The sequence below is a fragment of the Dioscorea cayenensis genome, chromosome 17 (assembly GCF_009730915.1).
Source record: "Dioscorea cayenensis subsp. rotundata cultivar TDr96_F1 chromosome 17, TDr96_F1_v2_PseudoChromosome.rev07_lg8_w22 25.fasta, whole genome shotgun sequence".
NCBI lineage: Eukaryota > Viridiplantae > Streptophyta > Magnoliopsida > Dioscoreales > Dioscoreaceae > Dioscorea > Dioscorea cayenensis.
Window position 1 is genome coordinate 15488841 of NC_052487.1, and position 20516 is coordinate 15509356.

The window sequence follows — 20516 nt, forward strand, 5'->3', positions numbered from 1 at the left end:
CATTAACTAACATTATAGGTGGACATAAATGTTGGTGAAACACCTAGGGGAGCAAAGCCTGTGAGAGTCATGCATATGAGAAGTCAGGACACATGGAGAAGAGAAACCCAGAGATCAAATGAGACAAATGCTATCATAGGTGGTCCTATGCTCAAATCTCAAGGAAAATAAAATCAAGTGCAACAAAGGAACAAAGCATTTGCTGACAAGAGAAGAAGAATTTGGCTACCCCCAGGAGTTAGATCCTCCACTGCATTAACTGATCTACACAAGAAGCTCCATGACAAGGATTTATGTTTTCATGTTAACTACATATGTAATGTCCAACTTTTTATTTTGATTGGGTGATTTTGTAGCCCTCTTTAGGGTCAGGTCAGAAGGAAACTAATTTGAACATTCTTTGTTTAGCCAATTTTGTATAGCATATGCCTCAGTAAAGCTAGTTTGGCTAATTTTGTTTGCCCAATTTTGTTAAATGCACTGGTTTTTGTAAATATGTATTTTGTTAATGGACAAACTTCCATGTGTTATGTACAGACTTCTATTTCATATTTCAAATTTCATTAGGATGTTTTATTGATTTTGCAGATTTATATTGAATAACAATGTGCAGATGAGACTTTCATTGATTTTGTAGATTTATACTGAATAACATTATATTTTGTAAATTATGCAGAACTGTTAAATTGAATCCTCTATTTCTACCAATTTGAATGCTTTGTTTTTGTAGGATTGCCCATATTCAAATTTAAGTAGAATGTTATGTTTCTGCAAAACCATATTGTCTATCATTCTAATTTAAGTATAATGTTATGTTTCCGTACTCAAAGAAAAATTAAAATGTTCATTTGAATGCAACCACATATGAGAAAACAACTGCAAATCAATAAAGAAAGGAAAAAAAAATCCATACATCCATTGAATAATTAAATTGTATACATACATTGATGATACAAACACCATTTTACAACAAACCCATACATGATGTTTCAAAAATAATCCCAGTGAATTCCAAAAAACAAATCATGAAAGCTAGGGCATCATCCTCAGCCAACAGTATAGAAAAAAAAATGAGAGAGATAGCTAGGGCATGCTTGTCGACTGGTGACCACGGCCACGTTCTTCACTGGAAATCTGGTGATCTATCTACCCCTCACTGAAATGAAGAAGCCAACCTAGCCTCCATCTGAGCCCCTTCTCTCTTGATTACAGTCATGAAGAAGCCAATCTTTATCTTCTTCACACATGTGGGAAGTCCATTTAAAACTTTGTAGCAAATGATGTGGCCAACATAGTTGATGTGGATTTGCCTAATAGCTATTTTTTTTAAAATAAATTGCTGACATAGACTTTCCGGTGGCCAGCTCAGCATAAGTTGGGTGGAATTTCCCGAGTTACCATCCTGTGAAACATAAATAAGAGATTGGTAACTGCTTTGATTCAAATTAAAGTTTGGACCCAAAATAAAAATTGACCATAGTTTGGTACTCCCTCAAAAAAATTTACCCAGAAGCTTTCACTGTAGATGTTGTATTTTTGAGTACTGAAGCCCCAAATATAGATTTTTGGTTGGGAGATGGCCTTAAATATGCATTGGTGGTGATGATTACACCCCATGGCGATATATTATCACCCAATGGGGGGTAATCATCATTCCGACCTAAATTGGGCGGAATGGAGAGGAGGGAGAGGTAATGGGCATGACATTCCCATTTTACCCTTCAATATATATATAATAATATTAATATTAAAGTAATTAATTTATAATAATTAGATAATAATTGTATATTAAATAAATAAATAAATATATATATATATATTTTAAATACAAGTCACCAAATTAAGTATGAAATTATAATATTTACAATGATTACTTCATGAATTACAATGATTAATTTACATAAATAAAAATAATAATTAACTGTAATAATTAATTAAATTAAAATAAATATTGATATTTATATATTAAAATAAATAATTTTAATTAAAACTTTGGGATGAGTAATTCTTGTTTGGGATTATTGGTATATTTATAATGAAATCCATTAATTTATACAATTCATTATAATAATTAAATTTATTAGAATGAGATTGATAATATTCCACACTATAAAAATTATTATTATATGAATCATGTTATGTACAGAAAAAAATCTTACCTAATTTAAATAATTAATTATAATAATTAGATTGAATGATAATTATATAATTTAATTCATAATTGTAATAATGGTAATTTTTTCACATATTCTCTTCTAACTTTTTACATTCCCAATAAATTTCCCCTCCAACCAAACAAAGTTTTCATTCATATTCACATCCCCATTCTTTCATCCAAACGCTACTTGAAAAATCTCTACAGGAGAAAATTGAGTTTAAGCGGGGCAATATCGTGCCGGAGTGGGAAAAGAAAATTTCATAAAGTGAATAAAATTTTAAAAAAAAAACACATGTGGAAAGAAATAGTTTGAGAGGAGAGAATAGGGCATGAAATGGGAGAAAGGCACATGAGGTAGTCATCATCAGGTGTTTGGAGTCCGGTCTCCGGTGTTCTAGATCAAGATGAGCACACCGGTGAAGGTATGTATTATTCTTTGTTGAAGGTAAGGCTTCAACCAACATAAAAACATAATGTACACAGCAAGAAACACAATTAATTCTCTCCACATGGAGAATAGAGTTACTATTTGACATAATCAAAATTATTGAATACTTTCAAAATAGATTGAATGGAAAATTATTAAATACTTTTAGAACGGTGCAAACACCCTACTTTGGCATGATAATTGGCTAGACAGTAAAGCCCTTAAAGATCTCTGGCCCAACCTTTACAATAACTGTACTATTCCATGGACATTTATAAGAAATTTCTCATATGAACTTCATTCTCCAAAATCTCTTTTCCTCTCGGCTCCCCTTGCTTCTATCACACCCCTTTTGGCATTAATTCTGAATTGCATTAGTGAACAAGAGGATGTGAGTATTTGGACTCTGGAAAGTAATATGCGTTTTTCAGTGAGATCCTTCTATCAATTTCTAGTGGATAGAGGAATCCGTTCACTCCTCTACCCTCAATTTTGGAAAGTGGGTTGTCCCAACAAAATAATCCTCTTCTGCTAGCTTGCTTGGGGTAACAAAATCCTAAGCCTAACCAGCCTAGCCAAGAAAGGTTGTAATATTCATTGTGCAACAAATACTTGTGTTCTATGTCACAAGAATTCAGAATCTGTGGATCATCTCTTGCTCAAGTGCAACTTCTCTAACAGCATTTGGTACTTTTTCATGCAAAATCTAGGTCTCTATTCCCAACCTCGGTCCATTTCTGATGTTTGGACCGCTTGAATCCCATACTCACATGAACAACATCAACTATTTTGGGACCTTTTATCTACAACCATTTTTCTGGAATTTATGGCGGGAAAGAAATAACCTTATTTTCAACTTGCATGCTCTTGCCCCTCATTCTGTTATATGCTCCTTGTTTTGGTTTTCCTTAGCCAAACAAGGAGCATATGAATAATGAAACCTACCCAAAAGTTTTATAGTCCAGCCTGCCTAGATTAGGCTTAGACCATGTCCTTATAAGGTTTGCATTATTGTGGGGGGCATTCCTTTAAAATGAAAAACTTTAGATTCTGCTCAAACCAAAAACCTCTCAGGCTTGATTCAAAACTAGTGAGATGAAATTAAGCTTGTCTATTGTGGGGCTTTCCAACTCTCCAAGAAGCTCAAATACCTTAAATTCAATTTGTGTAATTAGGCCATGTTCAGCTTTGGCACCATCAAATTAAAAAAACTGGCCCTACTACATGATCACAAACTATAGATCTCCTTATAGAATCCAGAACCCATGTCGCTGAAGAGGCCCTACAGGAATTTGACACCCTCCTGAATTTAAACTCTCTTATTAAGCAAGAGGAACAATATTGGACGTAGAGCTCTAGAGTCAAATGGCTAAATGAGGGCAATTTGATATTATTAGTATTGTTACTTCTATTAAAGGTTGATTTTGCCAAAGCTTTTGATATGTTTGACTGGGACTTTATTGGAGCTTTAGCTGCTTATGGCTTTGGTCCCAGATGGATTAAATGGGTGCTTGATCACACCATGATCTATGTGTGTATATACTGCAAGTACACGGGTCATTAAGTACTACCTCAAGAGTGAGAATGAGGGTCATATTCTTCAGGGAACAACGAGAGGCTTCTATTACTTCCTTTTCCCTTAATCAATAGTCTGAACGTCTATAGTGTTTCTAAAATTTACTTCTACAAATTAATTAATAAAATACAATTGAGGATAGTGAAGTGCAATTGGAAGGAGTTGGGTAATCATATGACAATTCCTCAATAATCACTTGTGAAACAACTTTAAGAAGTGATAATTCGATCTAGTATTAGATTGGGGGAACTGATAAGTGCTTGAGTAGACATATTTTTATATATGTTTTACATGCATTGAGCATCATTTTTACTATGGTTTATGTCTCATATTGTGTATTTGGTGTTCTTTTATGCATATAGGTTGTGAATACCTTGAAGAGTAAAAAGGAAGCAAAGATGGGCTATAAAGACATAATGTTGGGAGTTCTTGTTCAATTCAAGGACCAAGACATGAGAGGAGTTCATAAACGTGGAGATGTGTGCCAACTTCCAAGAAGATTCAAGTCAATTCACTAGTTGGAAGGGCACAAAGGCAGCCACATCTTCATGTTCCTTCTCTTTGTAAAGATTGCAAGACCTCTCAAAGATACGTCAATGAAGAAAAGTTTTATAGCCTACCACATGGACGTGTGCTCGGACATGTGGCCTCAAGAGAAGAGTGTTTGGACCGCGTTTTGCGAAAAGTACTGTAGCAATTCCATTGTAGCAATTTCAGTGTAGATGTACTGTAGTAAAATTACTGTTCACGCGGCCGCGTGGAAATTCCTGCAGCCCATGCGTGCGCATGGAAAATCCACACGGGCGCGTGAGGACACATGATAGACGCGATCTAAGGCCTATAAATAGCCGTTTTTCCCTATTCTTTCTCATCTTTTGTGCGGCTCTTGAGGGGTGAGACGGCTAGGGTTTGGAGAGGAGGTCTTTGCGGCTTTGGAGGTGCTTCATCACCAACTTTGATCGATTCCTCCTCCATCATAGCATCAAGGAAGCCACCGGTGAACCTAGCTTCGGAGTGGGTCCTTCAAGACGTCGAAGCTCTACATCAAGGCCATCAGTTCATATATAAGGGGGTTTATTTCTATGGTTTTAATGTACTTTCATTCATTGATGGTGTGTTTTGTATGTTGCCCCATGGAGAGCTAAAACCCTAGAGGGTATTTGGGCTTGTGAACCCTAGGATTCTCATCTTTTGTGGATTTGCTTAGTGTTTCTATTTAATCCGAGTTTAATTAAGTTTTAATCTTGATTGTCTAATGCTTGCTTGCCTTATTGATCTTTTGGTTATTTGGTTTGCATGATTTGTTACCTTGGTGAAAGAGAGGTCTCCATTAGGGTTAGAACCTCAAGATTGAAGATGGTTGAGAGGCGAGTCATAAGATAGTGAGCATCTCCTTTCCCCTCCGATTGGTGTATTCTATCTCCGTTCCCTAAGCTTTATGCAACCATATTTGGTGTGAGGCGTGAGATTGAGAGATTTCTCCGCCGGGACCTTGTAGGGGGTTAGGATCCTTCGTCGGGAATTAGGGTTGGATCAATCTTTAGGAATCGGATACACCTCTTGGAATCCCTAGAGTGCTTTGCGGTCATATGTGGTGTGAGGTGTTCAGATTGAGCGATTTCTCCACCGGGACCTCGTAGGGGACTAGTATCGGTGATCGGGAGGCCGGATCCGATTATATTTGGATATCCACGACTTAACTTACTCTTCATAGGAACACTTTGCTTATCCGGTACCTAATACCTGAATCCTAGGGGGAGCATTACCCGAATACCCCACTTTTACAGATTGAGATCTCCATCCATTTCACCCTTGCATATTTGTCTCCGGTATTCATTTCTTCGCACATTAGATCATCACACCTTTCCATTTATCATTAGGCTAGAAAGCAGAGAAGAAGTTAGTACTAGTAGCCCTGTTCCTTGTGGATTCGACTACCCACTCACTGGGGTAATTATTACTTCGACACCAGTGCACTTGCGGTTTACACGCATATTCGGACGCGTGTCAGGAACTCAAGGGCCTACTTGTCCCAATCTCTTGGCAGCTAGGCCTAAAACACTAGCAACTTGAGATAGAATCTTTTTCACCCCAATCTCCTATGTCCCCCTTATGTTCAAGAACTCTATTAGAAGGGCTAAACAAACCCTAATCTTGAAATCTAGCTATATCTAATCTCTTAACGCATGCAAAGATCTAATAGAGTATGGGTGCTCTAATGCATGGGAATCTCTTCCACACAACATCAACAAAATAATCATCAAACAATCATGTAATAAATCCAAGTTAACTAGAAAGATTAATACATTGCCAAAAAGAATTCACAAATAAAAGTTGAGGTACATTGACATGCAATTCCCCTCGAATTGGGGTCCTCTAAAGGATATACAAGTATAAATCAATGAATAATAATTATCCAAAAGAAAAAAGAATAGAAAAAGAATTCCTAAACAAACTCCCTCTAATAGGTCACCGATGGTTATGGTTGAGAAGATCCCAAGATCATCAAGAGAATGTTGAATCTCTTCGTGCACTCTCCACTATCAATCCAAGGTGAAACTCATCACTAGCCGCTCAGATTTCCAGAAATCCAGCTGCATCTCCCAAATTTAGAAAAAGAACCCCCCTCTTAATGTAAAACCTAGGGGTATTTATAACCTGAGTCCACCACTCCTCACCATACCTGTTATGATGGCCGTGGTGAGTAAGTTTTATTGTTTAGGCCGCAAGTCACGTCCAAGCATAGTTTGTCTCAGTGTTGTGTGGATTGGCTACAACGTTATGATTTACAACGACTGTTGTGGAGGCTGCTGTGACTTTTGAGCTATTTTTTGTAACTCCACACTAGCACGGCTTGGTCATGATCATGATAGAAGTGGACAACGGCTGTGGTAAGATGTCACCACGGCTGTTTTGAGCCCTGATGGTGCTTTGGTTTAGCAAGTTGATCTGTTTAGTTTTAAAAAGCTTCCATATTCGCTTTTTTAGCTGTAAGAAGGAATAAAAGTACATGGTGAACAAAAAAATAAAATTCTGCACTAGTTTGGTATTAAACATGTAAAATCCAATGCTAAATGTATTATAAATAATGTATAAAATACTTGTTTTCAAAGACTTATTAGTATAGGAAATCTTGGTCTCTTCTAAAGCACATTTTCTAATGAATGGATCACAAAGTGGTTATGTCGAATACCAAAGAGGTCTACGACAAAGTGATCCCTTGTTATCTTTGCTTTTTGTGCTTGTTGGGGATGTCTTAAGTCTCATGTTTAATCATGCCTTGAATTCTGGAGTGCTTCATAGGGTCTCCCTTAGTAGCCTCAAAAAATGTGCCACTTGCAATACATTGATGATTTGCTAATTATAACATCAAAGGCATAGAAGACCCCAAAGTCATTAAACTAATCCTCTATCTATTGGAAGATATCTCTGGCTTGGCCATCAACTTTCAAAAGACTAGCATCTATCTGGTCACACCTAGTTTATTTCCTGAGATCCACTTAGCCCAAACTCATAAATGCTCTGCTAGTGCACTATCGGTAACATATTTAGAGGTCCCCATCTTAGGAAAGAGACCTAGGCATTATAATTGGGAAATCTTAATTTCCAAAATATGATCAAGGTAATCCACATGGAAAAGTAGATTTATATCCATAAAGCTTGTCAACTTGGTGCTCTCCTCAATCCCCTATTACTGTATGTTTATCTTTAAGCTACCAATATGGACAACAAAAAAGATTGATCATATTAGAATAGACTTTCTTTGTCTAGGCCTAACATTGACCATCCTAATTATCGTTTAGTGAATTGGAAGAGAATTTGCAAATCTAGGGATCAAGAAGGTTGGGGAATTTTGAATTTGGAGGAATTTAACAATGCCTTCTAGGAAAATGGTGGTGGAAAATTTCCACTGGGGCCCCTTGGTGAGGAGATAAGATAATTAATTTAGTTTAACTACTATCAAGAGTCTTACATATGGAATCTTTCCTCCCATCCACCTGCAAGGAAATCCTTCTTGTGGAATGTGCTCTAGAAATACTTGGAGGATTTTAGGCCATGTGTATCCCTAATAATCCAAAATGGATCCTTAACACTATTTTGGCAGGACATATGGATTGACAACACACCTATATTTATATATATATATATATATATATATATATATATATATATATATATATATATATATATATATATATATATATATATATCTGGCCAAGCCTATTTAGGAACACCCTTAGTCCTCTTGGAATAGTACAAGAGATGTTTCCCCTAATGTAGCGACACACGTGGTTAGTTCATCCTATCCTAGTTGATAACCACAATAGAGAAAATCTATAGCCTCTCATTTCGGCTGATAAAAAACCATGGTGTTTAACGGTAAATGGTGGCTTCACAATCAAAATTTTCTATAATTTCCTTAACCATAGGGCCATTATGTGTTCAACTATGAATTTAATTTGGAAATGTTCATGCCCTAGAATGATTTTCCTTTTCAATTGGCTGGCTTGGGACAACAATATTGTTACTCCTGAGAACCTAGTAGCCAAAAGATGCAACAGGCTCTCGACACACACCTGTGTGCCTTCCCGTGAAGCAATAGAGTTAGCTGATCATCTTTTCATTCGTTGGCCTTTTGTTGAACGCATTTAGAATTTCATCTCCCAAGTTTTCAAACTGTCCCCCACTTCCCATCACCACTACCACCGAACTCCCTTCATGAGCATTTGTAATCAGTGGAGACCTCTACTCCCGTTTTCAATTAGGGACAATGGAGACCTTCTGTTAAGGGCATTAACTTGGAATTTATGGATTGAAGAAATGCATGAATCTTTAGTGATAAATGCACTACATGTTCTGCCTTAATAATTGAAATCATGCTGATGTTCCTTTCATGAATTTCTGTGGCTCCATATGCTAAAAGGAGCAAACTTGAAGGCTCAGATACAATTTCTAAATGCAGCTGACCAAAATTCAAGAATAGTCTAGCACAGCAGGATTGGTCCCTCCCTGTTTCCCTAGCAGCTCTAGGGTTGTTTTCTCTATTTTTCTTTGGATGTACGTAAGATTTTGCTTAAATTCATAATTTTATTTCATTACATAAATTGAATGCCATGTTTATTGTAATAAGTAACTTACTTCATTATTTAATTATTATGCCTCTTTATTTAATCACATAAGCTTAAAACTTGTACTGGAGAAAGTCATCAAGGTTGATGAGTGCATAATGTACACAATGTCTATATATCTTTTGCATGAACTTAGCTTGTCTTCTTGCATACCTCTTTATATTTTTAGTGCTGCTTTTGGTATTTTGTGCTTCATTGAATAGGTAATTAGGGTTAGGGACAAAAGAAGCAAAATATAAATGAATTGAAGCTAAACAAGTAAAGACCACAATCATGTTTAGGCCATGTTCAAGCCTTGCATATCACGACAGATGAGGAAATTGAGCCCAAAATGCAACATGGCCCAGTTTTATCCTTGTATGGCCGTGTAGAAGGATGTCCAGGCCGTGTAGATTACGAAAAAGAGGAAATGAAGAAGCAAGGGCAACTAGCTCCTTGCACGACCATGCTTGGGATAAGCACGACCATGGTTGAAGGCCATGCAAATCCCAGTTTGTGATATTTTTTTCTTGATTCTAGTCACAAAGTTTGCTAATAAAGTGCACGGCCTCAAACACACCCTCAATATGGTCGAGCATGAGTATCTACTTTTAAAAGTTCGAAAGTTAGATTCTAAGGGGACTTTTTTTGGTGGAGAATAAGGAGGACAGCTAAGGTTAAGAAAGGAGAGCCAAAAAACCATCATTCAAGGGTAGATTGAAGCTACCCTTACAGCTCGAAAGCGAGCCATTGATGATTTGGCCTTCTTCATTCTTGGATTCCAATGTAACCATTGAGAGGAGGATTAAGGGAATTTTAAATGTGATTTCCTCCTTGTCTTTAACCTTGGATTATATCTTGTTATTTTTGAACATGAGAGGCTAAACCATCATTCAGTGCCTCAAGCCATGAATCTCAAGATTTATTCTATTTGATCTCCTTATTTTTATATATTGGCTATGAGTTTTCTTGTGAATCTTCTATGTTGCTTCATGCTTATAATTACATTGTGCGGAAGCTTTAATTGAATATCTGATTGGCATGATTAGAATTGAGAAATCAATCGTATTAAGTGGTGCATAGAAGATACAGGTAGAACACACATCTAGAGATAGGGTATATATTGTTGAATTCTACGAATTAGGGTTAGACCTAATAAAGAGATCCATAGAGCATCATCCAATCATAGGGTAATGATCTATTACCACATGTGATCAGGGTTGATTGCTTGGACCAAAGGGATCAACTACCCTAGGGATTTTCACAATACAAAAATGCTATGCCAATAACTAATATAGGAAATCTTTGTAATTGTCTTGAGAGGAGTAAGCCCAGGGCACCGCTCTATCTCCTAATTTCATCCCAAGTTTGTCATCTCTCTGCCTTAGTTTTTTATTTTGTCACTTAGGTTTAGTAGTTCCAAATTCATTCTACAGGCTAGATAATAAAGGGTGAACTAGTACTAGGAGAGCTGGTCCTTGAGGATTTGACTACCCTATCTTAGGGTACACTTTATTACTTGTGTGACCCCTGCACTTACAGTGTATATACAATGGATGCACCAAAGATCAATGCCAGCAACACGGACCTCTCCATCACGGACAAGAAAGACTCTATTCTCAAAAAGGTTTGGGAGGGATGGGATGTAGAAATATTGTAGATTTGGACAAGAATAGGAAGGGCTTCTAATAAGGATCAGGTTATCGATATCGATTTGTTAGGGCTTTTAGTTTTATGCCTGAAGTGTTTGGCCAAAGGGAGCCTTTCAAAATTTCTTGGAGGAGGTTGGAGACGGGGAAGGTTAGGAGTACCTAGAGTTGCTGCGGGGAGATTGCATCTCAGTTGGGGAAGCCAAGGCCAATTAGAAGGCCTTCTAAGAGGATGGAGCAAAAATAAAAGAGGAGATTGAAGCCTAAGGTACATTCAACTGTAGAGAGGTCGAGATTGGAGAAAAGACCATTGGCAATGGGGATTCATAGGTCACAAAGGTACAGAGCACCACAACCTTGGTGTAGTCAACGAAGAAGAAGCAAGGCTCATGTCGTTGAAGTGGCTTGGGATCATAGAGACGGGTCCAATTATGGCTATCACTGAAGGGGCCATCGATAAAAGGAGAGAAGAAAGCGTATGGCGGAGAAGGTTAGAAGCATATGGAATGGATAGAGAGGGTCATCATTCATGTTTAAGGGTACTTTTTACTTTTTTTTAATAATATTTTAATACAAAAAGAGCCACATCAAGAAAATTTAATAGCTAAACTAATAACCATCAAGCCCAGGACTAACATTGCTAAATTTAAAGAAAGATTATAAAAGAACCAATAAGACCATTTCATATTTGCATATGGCCATATTTAAAGTATAGGAGATACTTTCTATTACTTTTACAACATTTGATTCCCATCTATCAATTAATTCTGGCCATTTTTGAGGATGTACTGCACTAAGTATTAACATACTTCGTTATTTTGTTTACCTGAACCCATGCAAAGATAAACACAAACCACTAAGTAATGTGGGTAGCACTACTTTCCAAGCAAGCCTATGTACAGACACGTACCCCCTCTGAAGGAGCATCAATGCTTGAACATTTGTAAATGCATTTTGGAGAGATTAATAATTAGAACTAGCCAAAGAAATTGACATAATAAGTGTTGATAGTAATGATGTGTCGAGTCAAGTCATGTCTGTACTTTGTCTTTTCTCTAATATCATAACAAACACAAATGAGCCTTATATAGACTTCATCCAGATTGTAGAAGAAGAATATAGATTAGAAGAGATAGGAGTTCAAGATCAAAATAATCTAAGAATCTATCCTATAGGTTATAGGGACAATAATCTACTAAACATAAATTTTTTAATAGAATTTCATGATGGATTTAAACTTCCAGCGAGTGGTATAATTGATATTGGAGTAGTAGAAGTTATATCTCAGAAAAAAAATAGTTCCCAAAGAATATAAAGAAAAAGCCTTACAAAGAATATGAGAAGCAAAATGGCAACTAAGATAGTTTTAAAAATAAAAGGGATATATGACTTACATCAATTGACTTGGCACCAGACTTGCTTTAGGACAAAAAAAAAATGTCTCACTCTCAAAGAATCAAATAATCCACTAGATTCTCTTTGACAATAAGAAAAATTGCACATACAGGTAATTAAAGCTCAAGCTACACAATCACAGGCGATGCAGATGACTGATGGCAAAAAGTGATTACTCTTAAAAGGCCTAAATTAAAGTAATCGTTAGTAACAGAAGGTGCATCTAAGCCGGAGGCTCTAGCATATAAATCAAAGCTATACAATGCATGGAAACTAGACTAAGACTCAAAATGCTCTATTGAAGGCAAATCTTAAAGTGAGGTGACAATGTAGAATCAACAAGTGATCAGAACCCTTTTTTGATGTAATTGACTCGATATGGGTTCAAATTCTAAACAACACTTCAGTTTTAACACTTCCTTCTAATACACTAAGACAAATAAATCAAACAAGACCGAATCTCTCTGATACCACTTAATTTGTCACGCCCCGAACCCGGCTCGTCGGACCCGGTGCGCAGACAAACGGCCGCAGATCCACAGGGTGTGAACCAAGTAGACCTGCAAGGCCTCAGGACCTAGTTTAGGACAAACAAAACTATAACAAACCAACTGGGTTACAGAATTACAAACTCTACAAAGTACATAATACCGGGATATAGAAGTTCAAAATATAAAATACGGGAATACATGGATAAACAATAATATGAACTTAAAATTTACAACATGACAAGACAACATCTACAGCCAATCTTTCAAGATCCACGCCGGTCTATCACTCTTAATCTGAAAAGGATTTAAAATGAATTCATGAGCTCACTAGCCCAGTAAGTAATCCAGAAATTATTTTAAAACAACGGGGATTATGAATCTGGAATTCAAATATTAAGAATAATTCAAAGTTTAAACATAGTTTAAACAATTACAAAATAAATACTTCAACAGAGGTATAGTTCTTAAGTAATACCACTATTTAAGAATACTTTATTCAAGAGAATACCAGATTCAAAGCTGCAAATCAGAAATATAGAAAATTTTCTAGATATGAGCATAAGCCTCCAAACCATAGTTAGACTAAATCAGAAATTACAAAAGTGACTTTTCAAGTATACCGGATTTTCAGAACAGCACAAGTCTCCGAAACAATAATTTAACACAATACAGAGTATAATATTCTAATAAAAGAATATTTCCAAGTAAGTCGTTCACCAAAATTTTGAAAACCAGGAATGCGAATCTGAAATTTGTACAAAAATCAATAGCACCAAATAGTATTATCAGAACCAAAGGATAAAGCATAGATAACAAAATCCAGAGTATGTCTCCAAATTCACTGTAAGTGCCAAAGGTCATTTGTTTATCCTCGGTGACAGACCCGAGCCCAAAATAACAGAAATCATTTATTTACCCTCGGTGACCCGAGACTGAATACCATGTGACAGTTGATTATTTCACCGAACGGACACGGTGCGAAACTGCAGTCTCATTTTTCCAAAATTACTTGTCGACAAGGTTAGGGTTTAACCCCCCACTGACAGGGTTGCATATCGCTCATTTGTAGACCAAAACATTCAGATACAAAATATTTACAAAGTACAAGTTCAGAAATTTCTAAAATTCCTCAAGTTCATATATATTCAAAAATGCTAATAAATATCAAAATCTCACTTTAAGGAAATAAATCGATAACCATAAATGAAATATAAAAATTTAAGTACATAAAGTATTTAAAATTATTAAAAACACCAGCTACTTCAAAACTAAATTAAATGATTAAATAAATAAATAAATAATGGAATTAACTAAGTCAATCCAAATGATAGCAGAATCATTAACCCATGCCTACAAACAAACGAATTTTATAAATGTTGAAGTAATCATTTGACTGTAATCGCACACTTAGTATAAATAATAAATTAACAACCAAGTTAAAATGAATTAGCAATCCTTTAATTAGCATTACACCAATGTAGATTTACCAAGTCAACAACTAAACAAAAATAATTAATTAAAGAAAATGCCTCAAAATACATATTCCAATTAAATTATATCATTATTAACAAAAATAATAGATATTCAAAAATAAAAATAACAAAAATACTAGATAATTAATTTGCCGAATAAAAATAATTTCTCAAATATTGAAAAATACGGAGTTATCGAGTGGATTACTTACAACACTCAAAAATATTCAATTCAAATACCCGAATTACTTGAAATACTAAGGTAGAGTTTCTAAAAACATGCCAAACTTTATAATCCAAATATGATCAAATATTCCTTTTAAACAAAAAGTTGCAAGCTCCCACTCCTATGAAATTTTAAATATAGAATCAATTAATATTAAAACTTTTGAAATTAAAACTTGTCAAAAATATTAGGTGCGGATTACTTACCTCGAAAATACTATACTCCAAGACACAATGCGAAGACCCAAAGTCACTTGTCAAGTGATCCTATAACCCAAGGATTGCCAACCATTACAACTCAAGAAAGAATGAACCATTCAAAACAAAAAAAATGAACAACATAAACTAGGGTTGTTGGTCATCATCAAGGCAACTACCTAAGATCACACAAGGACTGCAAGGTCACTCTCAAATGCAAAAACACACATCCTAAGGCTGCAGAATTTAGAAGGTGAGTGTGTTTTTCTAAGCATGCACTAGTTGGCCCTTAAGCATGCTTGAAAGAAACAAGAAGACATGCAAAACAACTAATTTACAAGCATAAAGCTTGGATTTCTAATGAGTTCAAAAATGTTAACAGGCTGCAGGTTTCCATGCAAAAATATGCAAAGATAAACACTCAAATGGCTGCAGTTTTCATGCAAAAATATGCAAAGATAAACACTCAAATGGCTGTAGTTTTTGATGTAAATATAAGTATATATGCATACCAACAAAAAGGTTGTAGTTTTCATGCAAAAATATATGCCTATATATATTCTTTAAAAAGGATAAAACTCTTGAAGAAAACCTAAGAATATAAACAAACAAGTTTTCATCTTGGCATACAAACATGCTATGAATGGAAAGCTAAGCTTTTGATCGAGGTGGAAAATCATTGGTAACTACCTCTAGGTTTGCCGACAAGTTGGCGGCGATGATCTCTTCCCCGGCTTGATCACCATCGCTACAGTGCTCCGCAATGATTCTCACACTTGAAGCTCTAAGTGGAGAAGTAATGGAAACCAAGGAGATGAAGGAAACAAGGGAGGGAGGGAGGAGGCAAGGAGGTTGACACTTGATTTAATCAGCAAAGCATGGATGTGATGGAAGCCAAAAAACACTCCGGAAATTCCTCCTTCTAACAAACTTTTAACAACAAGATGACAAGGAGAAGAGTGATTATGGGAAAAGCAAACAAATGATTAGCATCCTAAGCAAGGTTAATGCATGGGCGGGGTCCACATCATCTTATTCCCACAAGGCCTCTCTCCAGATCTAGACTATATTGTTCACCTTCTTCGTCTCTGCAAACCCTGAATCCCAGTGAATCCAAAAATAACACGCTTTCTTCTTTTTCTTCATCTCCACCCACAGGAGCTTATCTATTAATGAGCCGGCTTCCACCTTCCCTGCAGATTTCAGGTACCCCCAATTTCCCATATTGGATTTCTTTCTTTTGTTTTTGTTTTTCTTTTTTAATGATATTGTGAAGAAATTTGATCCTTTTCTTCATGGATTTATTTTGTTTCTTGTGGGTTTTCAACCCATCAGGTCTTGTAATTCTTGCTATTTTAAGTGGCATTCTGTTATTCACTGGGAAGTGAGGAATGACATGGTTTGTCTATGATTGGGTAGAAAAAGTGGATAAACCACACTATGATTGGTTTTGTTCCACATATCTTATTTATGACCAAAACTCTTTTACAATCTCTATTTAGAAATGTTTTAAATAAGAAAAAATAATCTTAGAACTTAAGGGCAATTCCATCTTAAAAAGTTATAACCTTACTAACTCTGAATAAATTATTTTTAAAATGTTATAAAAAACTAACAATTTTAATTGCATAACAAAAAAAAAATTATGAAAAAAAAAATGTTATTTTCCTTGTAAAAGAGTAATACTTGTGTGCATACCTTCATAGACTTTATTGCTAAAAATCAAACATTATTTTTTTTGTATAAACATAATTGCTATTAGTATATATGCTAGCATGTATATAGTATTTAATAAAAGTAAATATGTGCTTCATTCATATGTGTAATTTTTTTTTACTCTTGCATTGTTGGGTTTCCCTACCCTTGTCAGGTATTCATTTTATATATAAAACTTTTATTAGGGTTACAGGTGAATTGTGCCCATCAAACACATTAAAATTACATAATTCATATGAACATAAGATTTGGTATGGATGAATGGAGTACCTATTGCAAACTTTTGGTAAATTATAATGTTCTCTCTACTATTTTTATTCTACTTTTAACAGTAACACCGAAATTTGCTTGTATACCTCTTATAAAAACGGTAATTCTAGACATACTTCTCTAAAAATCATATTGTAGTCAAAAGTAAACTTGAAAGTCCTATAAAAATAAATTTATTCTTGACCTTCGACATTTTTCTTCCCCTCTCCGAAGAGAATGAGTAGTTAGATATGTCACATATGAATGAAGCACCTATTGCAATCTTTTGGTGCATCATGATATTTTCTCTTCTCCATTATAATTTTTTATTCTATCTTTAGCCATAATATAGAAAAATTGCTTGTATACTCCTATGAAAGTATTAATTTTTTCTACTTTTGGAAAAATCATATTATATTTACTTTAGTTAAAAGTCCACTTAAAAATTGCATGAATGTAAGATTTATTCTTGACCTTCCACTTCTTTTTTCCCTCTCTAAAGTGAATAAATGGTAGTTTCATTTTTTGTTTTCTTTTATATCGATGTTCTAATTGATTTATGTTAGAGGAGTATATTAGCAATTACCCACTTTTTTTAAGGATATGCAAGCAAAAAAGAAACCATATTATATATAATTTCTTAAGGAGTTATAAGTGCAATGGCAGTCTTTATTTCTTAGCTTTTGAAATCTTTTTGTTTTATAGTGATATTCTTTAAACATAAAAAAAAAAAAAAAAATCATTATGTTTAAAGAAATTACTTTTAGTCTACATAAACATGAGTTAAGTCATGTACGAGTCAAGTTCCTATTGTAATCTTTTGATTTATTGTTATATATTTTGTTCTTTTGCACTCGTTGATCTCTTATTCTTAACAAAACCTATCTGTCCAAGTTCCTTTCACTTTTTACTAGTTAGTTTGATACACAAGGTTCTAACTAGATTTTCGGCTCCTCCAAGCCATACTATGCCTTGCTGATGGAGCTGTAGATTTCGGCACCTTATATAATACCTGACCAATTATTTTTTTTGTTGATGGTCTTTTATAGACTTGCTACTCCATTTTGGCAATTCTTCTAAATAGAAGATGGTCAATGTTTCTGGAAGATCGCATGGAAATGGCAGCATGTATAAGGGTGTGTTTGTTTGGGTGTATTTGGTTTTACATGTAAAACCAAATACTTTACTTTATGAAATTCATTGTTTGTTTGAGTGTATTTGCAAATCCTGATGTAATTGGGATTACATCACAATAGCTTTTTTGGTGTATTTGGTTTTACGCCCAAATTGGGCGTAAAACCAAATCCTGTGAGTTGAAAACCAATGTATATATATAAATACACGCATACATACACATACATATACACATACATATACATTTATATATTTATATAAACATATACAGGTACTTTTACACATATACATATACATACTCATATACATATATGTATATATACATATAGTTATACAGATATATATATTCATATACGTATATATACACATACATACTATATATATATATATATATTCTCATATACATATTTTTACACATACATATATATCCATATATGTATATGTATATATGCACATACATATATGTATTATGTATACATATACTTATACATATATATACATATACTTATACATATATATATATACTTGTATACATATATGTATATGTATATACATATACTTATACAGCTATATATATACTTATATATGTATATGTATATACATATATATACATACATATACATGTACTTATACCGATATATATTTATATACATATATGTATATACATATATATATATATACATATACATGTACTTATACAAATATATATATACTCATATACATATATGTATATATACACACATATATATATATATATGTATATATACACACATATATATATATATATGTATATTTATACATATATATACTCATATACATATATGTATATATACACATATATATACATATATGTATATATACACACATATATATATATATGTATATTTATACATATATATACTCATATACATATATACATATATGCATATATACACACATATACACATGCATTTTCCAATTACAGATTTACAAATCCTTTTCAAACAAACATAAAAATTTTTATAATACGATGAATTTCGAGTTACATCTAACCAAACACAAGATTTGATCAGACTGTATTTTTGAAAAACCAAGGATTTCTAATTACAATGTAATTAGAAATCCACTGCATTTAGAATTACATCCAACCAAACGCCCCCTAAGTTTAATTGCATTGTCATTATGTATTGTTTGTCCACGTTCACTTATGTTTGTTTCTGAAACATTGTAGCTTGAAACAGCCAAATTAGCCCTTACCGGTTGATATACATTTTGGAGAGGAATGCAAGCAATAACCTCCACTATTCATTAAAATAATTTTAGGGGATGCGAGGCCTGTGGAAAAGAGGGAGTTGAAAGGGGATGCAACGGTGAGGGGGGAATTCAAGGTGACATAGCAACTGTCCCTGGCTTTGGCTAGTGGCCTAGCAAGGCATTCAGACCATGCCCGGGATTCATTGCATCTGGTGGGAGATATAGGCGGCATGGACAGAACATGGATGAGGTTGCATTTGGAAGGGGAGGAAGGGATTCTGCAACAGGAAGCACTGACTAAGGTAGATGATAATAAATCTCCCGAGGTTTTTCTTCATGTAGTTTCTTCATGTAGTTTCTTCATAATTAATCTATCAAATAAAATCTCTCTTTCTAAGTTTTATTCAAGTATAATGCTGATGTACTAACTGGGGTGAAAACAGTGCCTGCCTTGTTCTGGTTTCCTTTTATATAGGTTGGAAGATCTCATCATTGATAATCCCCTGAACCTACATTTTACTTTTTCTTTCATTTTGTTTCTTAATGGTCCAAGTGTTAGTAAAGTAGTTTTGTTGTTATTTGAATGCTTGTATGTGGTTGACAAATGTGGAACATTGTATTCAACTCATTCGCAATTCCTCTCTTCATTTGAAGATCTTAAAGAATTGATGTTTACTCAAAGTGTAAAACATTCATCAATTGCAATGATGCAGCCATTGGGGAAACATTTATATTTGATTTAGGACCTCATGAAGAAAGAATTTTGGGGATATTGAACAGGAATAACCCCCAATTTGTCATGCTGTCTCATATGTTGTACATGATACTTCTTCTGTTGATCAGGCCATTGGCTACGCAGTCCTTGAATCTTGAACTTCAGAAGGCTGCTATGCTCACCATGTTTATGGTTGTTTTGTGGTGGGTTCCAATGTGTCAAATACATTGAAGTGGATAACCGAATTCTTTGAATGCAATGCAAACTCTAGTCTCTTGTTGTTTGTTTAAAAGTAAGATTATCTTGTGTTTTCTTGACATTGTTACTGATTAATGACAGATGAAATGCCTTCTTTTTTCAAAAGCAGCATCTGGGGAAATGACTGATGCATGGTCAAGAGGCTGAAATGAAGACCACAAGATTACAGGCGAATCAACTCACGCAAAAATTTTTGGTGTTTATCATAATCAAAGATGCTTTGTATTCTGAATGAATCTAATCATTTATTAGTATTGTGTTTCCATTATGGAATGTATTATTGTATACAAGCTGGTCAATCCAGGAGGTGTATTTGTTCTATTGTATATTTATATGGCCAACAAGCCAAGTTTTTCATGTATGTTTGATGCTTAAAGTTAGCTGACTGAATCCATTTATTATTAAACAGGCAGTTAATATGAAAAACCTCAGCATCTGTTTCTTCATGTTCTTCCAGGTTTTTCACCTTCTGAAATTTCAGACTTATTTATGTGTGCCGTAGCAGCACCTCT

The 20516-nt window shown here is 34.5% G+C and overlaps 2 long non-coding RNA genes across 2 annotated transcripts; one reads left to right on the forward strand and one right to left on the reverse strand.

The window, feature by feature from the left end:
- Positions 1–12930: 12930 nt before the first annotated feature.
- On the reverse strand, positions 12931–15613 carry LOC120280238. Its single transcript, XR_005542277.1, has 3 exons — positions 15390–15613; positions 14709–14768; positions 12931–13098 (listed from the first exon to the last, which is right to left on the reverse strand). It is a non-coding gene; the product is annotated as an uncharacterized LOC120280238 (long non-coding RNA).
- Positions 15614–15764: 151 nt separating this feature from the next.
- Positions 15765–20375, forward strand: LOC120280237. The gene is made up of 3 exons (XR_005542276.1): positions 15765–15905; positions 19009–19333; positions 20086–20375. It is a non-coding gene; the product is annotated as an uncharacterized LOC120280237 (long non-coding RNA).
- Positions 20376–20516: the final 141 nt, after the last annotated feature.